Genomic DNA, 8,515 nt, shown 5'->3' with positions numbered 1-8,515 from the left:
TTGCATTGTGGTAAACTGTGGTCAATGACATGAGACAAAGTATATGTGAACTGCTGTATGAAAAGTGAATTTGCTCTGCAAATCTTCACCCAAATCACAATAAAAATTATATATACATTATTAAAAAAAAAGTCTACCATGGGTACGTACGTATGTACGTACAGACATACATACGTACATATATACATAAAGCTCAAAATCTATCAAACGGAATCAATTTCTTTTCATTACAACAAAAAATAAAAGACCCAGAGTAAGAAATGTGTAGATGCTAGCTAAAACACTAAACAAAACTACACAACTTTCCTAAAGAAAACAGATTTGAATAAAAGTTTTTTCAGATTATTATATTAACATAGAAATAAACAAAGCATTTATTATTCCCCATGAATATTTAAACCTTCCTAATCTCTAAAAAAAATCTGATCAGAATTACCATTAGGTTTGGGGAGAAATAACAATTCCAATTTTTAAGAGGATAATAATATTCTCTTAGAATTTGCTCTATAAACATTCACCCATATCACAATAAAAAATTATTTTTTTTAAAAAAAGAATAGCAGTGATTTTAAATCACATATCAAGGAGGTATGGAAGGACTTCCAGTAAAATGGTAGAAAAGACAAACAAGCTACATAGAAACCAACTAATACAGAACATAACTCTGGAGCCCTGAGCTTTGAAAGGAAGGATACATAAGTGGATTAAATACCAACTAATAGAAGAACCTGAATGAAGACTGCAAATAAGGAGAAAAACGGAGCTGCAGACTGTCAGTTATCCTGATGTTGTGGCCAGTTTGAATATTCACAAGTAGTGTTAGAACTGGGCCAACTGAAAATTGGCCCTGCTTGCCAAGGCCTGCATTGACAACTGCACTGGTGGCTGACAACTAAAAAGGGAAACAGCAAACACGGAAACAAACTGAGTTGTGGACTTTTGGCTGTTTGTAGGGCATAGCCATTTTGAACACGTACAAGTGGTATGGCCATTTAAAACACAGTGTTCAGATCCCAGCGACCTCAGAATAGGGGTCCACTTGCCAAAGATAGCACAGGCAACAACACTGGAGGCTGATGACTGGAAAGGAGCAGTATTCCACTTATCACTCTTATTTATACCCCACACCCTCTTGGTGAACGGAAGTGTGGCCATCCTCGATATCTCTACCCACTTTCTAAACCAGTAGAAATTCCATCCCATTCTGTGTGCTCTGATGGAGCCTGGGTATCCTGTGCCACCCCAATTTTTTTGTTTCTTTTGGTCTGTTTATAATTTATTTTTATTCTTCTTTTTCTTTTCCTGAGTTCTAGTTTTTGTTTTTTTCTCTTTCCTTTTCCTGGTTCCCACCCTTTTTCTTTTATTTCTTCCCATCCTTTGTTTTTATTTTGGTAATTTTTTCATTTTTATCTTTTTTATTATTCTTTTATTCTAGTTCTTTTCTCTTATTATCCCTTCCTTCAGATATTGTGAAGTTTTTTCTCTTTTTCTAATTATATTTCTTTTGTCTTTTAAAAGTATTTCTTTAAATATTTCTTCTCATATATTGCCTTCCACCCACCCCCCTCCTTTCTTGGAGTGATTGTTCCTGTGTGTTTATTCTTTCAGTCCTCTTGTTTTTACTTCTTCGGTGGTTTTTGTGATTATTGCTTTTGTCTAACTGAGTGGGAGATAGTAACCATACCCATACGACCCAACTATACCCTCATAACCTGCAGTCCCACATACTGAGAGTCACCATTTGTTTCTGCAACAACTAGCCAATGGCAGACGACAGCCAATAAAAGCCCAATGCACCCTTAACTGCTCTTCACAAACAGCTGAGATCTGAGAACCCACTCTCATTCTCTATTCTCACGCACCGAAAGACAGGTGGTGAGTGCGTAAGTGCTGCCAACTAGCAAACAGAAGAGTATGGTACTCTGCTTACTCAGATATATCAAAACAAAACAAATATATACAATCACCAATTAAACATAAATACTATGATGTCACTATGCCTCAGAGACAACAGACCATCACAATCCACACAAAGAAGCAAGATAAAGTAATAAAAAAGAAGGGACCAGAATATACACCCACAAAACATCCCCGAGGAAGCAGCAGCACTGGAACTCCTTGATAAGGAATTCAAAAGAATTATATTTAGGTACCTTCAATGGATTAAGAAACAGATAGAGGAAAACACTGCCAAATTAAAGAAAACACAGACAAAACACTAGAACAATTTGAGAAGACAATACAGGAACAAAATGACAAAATAAATGGAAAATTAGAAATGATGCAAAATCTACAATGGGATGATATATATGAAACCCTGCCCCTCTACAAAAAAAATTCCAACCAAGAATTATATACCCAGCAAAAGGGTGTCCTTAGGTTACATATATATATATATATATATACACACACACACACACACACAAAAACATATATTTATTATTTATTATTTTCACATATACAAAAAAAACTTGTCACAGTAAACAACTGACCATTAACACACATGATGACATAACCCAGAAATCAACCCAGTTATGGAAGTATCCAAAGGAAAATAAGCTTACAAGATTGTAAACAGGGAACCAAAGACATCAATTGACAAATGAGGACAACTATAACCACAAAGAGGGAAAAAATAGGGTAGTTACAGAACTTCTCAATGATGAGGAAGGAAAGACAGAATGGACTGTTCTAACCTTGGAAAGAAAACTATAAATCACAGGGTAACCTCAAAGAAAAATAATAAATCTTCACATTAAAACAAAAAAGAGAACAAGCACAAATATTTAGCGAATCCTAAAACAATAGCAACAAAGGAAATGGTAACACAACTTGCAAACAAAATGAGCTCAGCACAGAAAATTTTATGGAACAAAGAAATGAGTAACACCGTGAAAAAACACATAACAAAATGACAGCAACAAATTCATACTTGTCGATAATTACACTGAATGTAAATGGATTTAATGCAGCACTCAAAAGATGGAGAGTTGTCTTCTGAATTGTTTTGCTCTTTTTTAACACTTCTACCAGAAAAGCAGAAAGAATAAGCCCAATTTTGTTGAGTAGCTCAGGCAACAAATTAGCACGAGGATTATAAATTAATTCTACACAGTGAAGTGTGCAGATCATTAAGAATTCTCTAGGAATCACTTCAATGGTGCCTTAACTGATTCCCTTCCACCTAATGGTCACTTATTCATCCTTTAAAATAAGATGCCAGGATTAACATCTTGTGAATCCTTCTCAATTCTTCATCAATTGATTTCTCTCTCCTCTTGACTATCTTAACAGTGCTATTGATCATCATCACACTTTGATTACAGCACTGTTGTATCCTGCTACCTTGTTTTCAAATATATCTATGCTGCCTAGGGCATCTGACTGCTAATCAGAAGGCTGGAGGTTCAAACCCACCAGTTAGTTACTCCTCAGAAGGAAGGCTGGACAATCTACTTCTGTAGAGATACCACCTCAGAAACCCAAGGAGGGGTAGCTATGAGTTGAATCGACTTGATGGCTGTGAGGAGTTTTTTTTTTTTTCCCCCGTTATTGCTGTGACAAAATAATCAACAAATTAGATATCTGATACAACTATTCCATCAAATATAGGAAGACAATCCAAATAGATTATTAAAATAAATTCTGAATTAAAAAACTATGCTTTAGCTAAATTTTCCAACTTGTTACCTGTCAGTTGCTTGTAGTGGTTTCAAATACAACTAGCTGAAGCAGGCAACTTGGTTCTTGGTGAAATTCATAAAGTAATACCCTGATCACCCCAAAAGCTTGAAATTAAATATTCAATATACCTTATGTGATTCTAGTACAAGTTCATATATGAATAAATCCAAATGGAGTCTATTTTACTTTTTCAAAAAAAGAGAGAGAGTTGCAGACTGGGTAAGAAAACATAAACCATCAATACGCTGTCTACAAGAGACACAACTCAGAGACAAAGAAAAAAAAAACTAAAAATCAAGGGCTGGAAAAAGATACATCAAGCAAATGGCAACCAAAAAAGAGCAGGAGTTACAATATTAATTTCTGATAAAATTGACTTTAAGACAAAAACCAGCATAAGCAACAAGGAAGAACATTATATAATGATTAAAGGATTGACTTAACAAGAAGACATAACCATAATAAATATCTACACACACAATAAAAGAGCCCTGAATAAATAAACCAGACTTGAACAGAACTGAAAATACAGACAGGTGACTCCACAGTAATAGTAAGGGAGCTCTGGTGGCATAGTGCCCAAGGTGTTCGACTCCTAACCAGAAGGCTGGTGGTTCAAACCCACCAGCCACACCTCAGAAGAAGATGGGGCAATCTACTTCCATAAAGATATTGCCTCAGAAACCCGGGGGGGGGGGAGCTCTATGAGTCAAAATTGACTCAATGGCCCATAAACGAGACATTAACTTAATTGAAAAGGCAAAAGGATGACTCTACAGTCATAGTAGGGGACTTTAATACACCACTTTCAATGAAAGATAGAACAACTGGAAAGAAATTCAACAAAGACACAGAACTACTAAGCAATACAATCCACCAACTTGACCTTACAGACATTTATGGAGCACTTCACCCAATAACAGAACAATATACATTCTTTTGTGTCGCACGTGGAGTATTATCCAGGGCAGACCAAATGTTAGGCCACAAAGCAAGTCTCAATACATTTTAAAACATTAAAATACTACAAAGCATCTTCTCAGATCACAATGCTTTAAAATTAGAAATGAGCAATAGGAAGTTCAAGGGAAAAGGAGCAAACACATGGAAAGTGACTAACACTCTCCTTAAAAAACGACTGGGAAACAGAAGAAATATAAAATGTAATTTAAAAATTCCTTTAATCAAATGAGGAAGAAAACATAACACACCAAAATCTCTGGAATACAGTGAAAGCAGTGATCAAAGGCCAATTTATAGCAATAAATGCACACATCAAAAAAGAAGAGAGCCAAAATAAACACCTTCACCCAACATCTCCTACAATTAGAAAAAGAGCAACAACAACAACAAAAAAGCCTACCAGAAGAAATAATATTCAAACAGAAATAAATGAAACAGAAAGACACTAAAAATATCAACAAGAATAGAAATATTTTTTTCAAAAGAAGATTAATAAAATTGACAAACTAGTGGCAAACTAACAAAGGAAAAGAGGGAGACAATACAAATAACACAAATTAGACAAAGTCACAACTGAAACAACTGTAATAAAAAGGGTATCAGGATACTATGAAGAACTGTACTCTGACAAATTTGAAAATCTAGAAGAAATGGACAGATTTCTAGAAACTTACTACTTACCTAAACTAACACAGACTAAGGTGGAAAAGTTGAACAGACCCATAACAAAAGAAGAAACTGAACAAATTGTAAAAAAATTACTAACAACAACAAAAGTCCTGGCCCAGATGGTTTTAGTGGAGAATTCTACCAAATGTTCAGAGAACTGACACCAATCCTACTCAAACTATCCCAGAACACAGGAAAGGATTGAATCCTCCTAAATTCATTTTATGAAACAAACATAACTTTGATATCAAAACCAGGCAAAGACATCCCTATAAAGAAAACTACAGATCAGTATCACTCATGAATATAGATGCAAAAATCTTCAACATAATCCTACCCAACAGAATCCAGCAACATTAAAAAAACAAAACAAAACCATAATGACAAAGTAGGATCTATCCCAGGCATACAAGGATGGTTCATCACTAGAAAAACAATCAAAATCATTCATTACATAAGTAAAACAAAGGAAAAGAACCACATGATCATATCAATCAATTCAGAAAAGGCATTTGATAATATCCAACACCCATTCCTGATAAAAACTCTCAGCAAAATAGGAACAGATGGGAAATTCCTCAACATAATAAAGGGCATATACACAAAACCAACATCCAACATTATTCTCAATGGAGAGAGACTGAAACCATTCCACTTATAAACAGGAACCAGACAAGGATGCCCTCTTTCACTACTTCTATTCAACATTGTATTGGAAGTCCTAGCTGGAGCAATAAGGCAAGAAAGGGAATTTGAAGGCATCCAAATTGGTAAGGAAGAAGTAAAATCCTTATTTGTTGATATATGATCCTATCAATAGAAAACCCAAGAGATTCTAGCAAGAAAACTACTGGAACTAGTTGAGAGATTCAGTATAGTGGCAGGATACAAGATGAACATATAAAAATGAGCTGGATTATTCTACACCAGTAAGCAGATTGCTGAAAAGGAAATAAGGAAATCAATACCATTTACAATAATAATAATAATAATAAAAGCTAAACTCACTGCTGTCAAGTCGGATCTGACTCATAGTGACCCCTCCTTGGGCTTACAAGGCCGTATCTTTATGGAAATAGATTTTTCTGTCTTCCTTCTGAGGAGTGGCTGGTGAGCTTGAACCGCCAGCCTTCTGGTTAGCAGTCAAATGCCTTAGGCACTACGCCACCAAGAGCTCCCACCATGTACAATAGCTACCAAAAAAATAAAACACTTGGCAATAAATCTTACCAGAGGCACAAAAGACCTATACAAAGAAAACTACAAAACACTACTTCAGGAAACCATAAGAGATGTAACATAAATAGAAGAACACACAATGCTCACGGATAAGAAGATTGAACATTGTGAAAATGTCAATACTACTAAAAGCAATCTATGTATTCAATGCATCCTAATCCATATCCCATCAACATTCTTTAAGGATATGGAAAAACCCAATCACTAATTTTATATGGAAAGGGAAGAGACCTCGGATAAGCAAAACACTACTGATGAAAAACAAAGTAAGAGGTCTCACACTCTCAGATCTCAAAACCTACAATACAGCCACAGTAGTCAAAACAGCCTGGGACTGGTACAATGACAGACACATAGACCAGTGGAATACAACTGAGAACCCAGAAATAGATCCATCAACCTATGGTCAGTTGATCTTTGACAAAGGGCTGAAATCCATTACATGGGGAAGAGATAGTCTCTTTAACAAACGGTGCTGGCAAAACTGAATATCCATTTGCAGAAAAATGAAACAAGATCCATATCTCACACAACACACAAAAACTAACTCCAGGTGGATCAAAGACTTAAATATGAAATTTAAAACGATAAAATTCATCCAAGAAAAAATAGGGGCAAATTTAGGGGCCTCTTTTATGGCATAAGGAGACTATTAAGCATCACCCAAAATGCACAAATAGCAGAAGATTAACCAAAAATATCTGGCAATGACATACCAGAGAAGGGACTTATCTCTGAATTTATAGAAAACGCCAACAACTCAACAACAAACACATAAACAATCCAATTAAAAAATGGGCAGAAGACATAAATAGACACTTCACCAAAGAAGATATTCAGGCAGCCAACAAACATGAAGAAATGCTCATGATTATTAGACATTACAGAGATGCAAATCAAAACAAAATGGGGTATCGTCTCACCCGAGCACTAACAGCAAAATTCAACAAGACAAAAAATAACACGACTTCTGGTAAGATGGAGGAACAGGCAGACAAGCAGCACAGACCCTCTTCAACAAAGAAAAGAAAGACCAATTGACAGAGATACAGAAGATAATCCTGGAACCCTGGGCTTTGAAAGGAACTATACAGAAGTGGATTCCACCAACTAGTGGAAAAACCTGAACGAAAACAATGAGTACAGAGACCATTGGAGCTGCTCTGATGAGACCAACAGCCTGAATATTTCCAAGTGGTGTTGGGACCTGAGTACTGACCTAAAGATCAGTCTCGGTCACCAAAGGCTGCAGGGACAACTGCTGTGGTGGCCTATGACTAGGAAGTGAAACAGCAAGGAGGGAGACAACCTGAGCTGTGGACTTTCTGCTGTCCGGAGGGCATAGCCATTTTGATTGTTTACACGTGGCAGCCATTTTGGATATTTAAGGGGACCGAGAGCACAGCCATTTTGCATGTCTACAAGCAGTGGCCATTTTGGATATATAAAGTGACTGACGGCACAGCCATTTTGAATGTTTACAAGTAGCAACCATTTTGGATTTTAAAGTGATAGCACTCTCATTTGGATTCCAGGGACCTAAGAACAAGCTCTGTTTGCCAGGGTTGGCAAGGATACACGAAAGGCTGACAAAAGGAAAGTAGACGGGTGGTGAGTGTATAAGTGCTGTCAACTAGTGAATAGAGGAGCACAGCACAGTACCCTGCCTGTATAAATAACATACAAACAAAATAAAGAAAACAAAAATTGTGGGCAAGTCATTCCAACATATACTCATTAATTAAATATAAACACAAAAACGTCTCAATGCCTTGGAGACAACAGAGCATCACAGTCCACACAAAGAAGCAAGATAAAGCAGGAGAAACAAGGGACCAGGATATAGACCCAAAACACATCCCTGAGGAAGCAGCAGCATTGGAACTCTCTGATAAGGAATTCAAGATAATTATATTTAGGTATCGTCAAAGGATTGAGAGATGGGAGCTCTGGTAGCATA

General features: G+C 36.3%; 1 protein-coding gene across 1 annotated transcript in view; it reads right to left on the bottom strand.

Moving 5' to 3' along the window:
• The window catches only part of JMY (junction mediating and regulatory protein, p53 cofactor), a 142,760-nt gene that overhangs the window by 44,890 nt on the left and 89,355 nt on the right, over positions 1 to 8,515 (bottom strand). The gene's annotated exons all lie outside the window — the stretch shown is intronic.

Source organism: Orycteropus afer, unplaced genomic scaffold, assembly GCF_000298275.1.
Source record: "Orycteropus afer afer isolate SDZICR_OR568_19922 unplaced genomic scaffold, OryAfe1.0 scaffold00107, whole genome shotgun sequence".
Taxonomy (NCBI): Eukaryota; Metazoa; Chordata; class Mammalia; order Tubulidentata; family Orycteropodidae; genus Orycteropus; species Orycteropus afer.
Note: the sequence above shows the minus strand (reverse complement) of the source record. Positions and strands in the feature narration are given on the sequence as shown.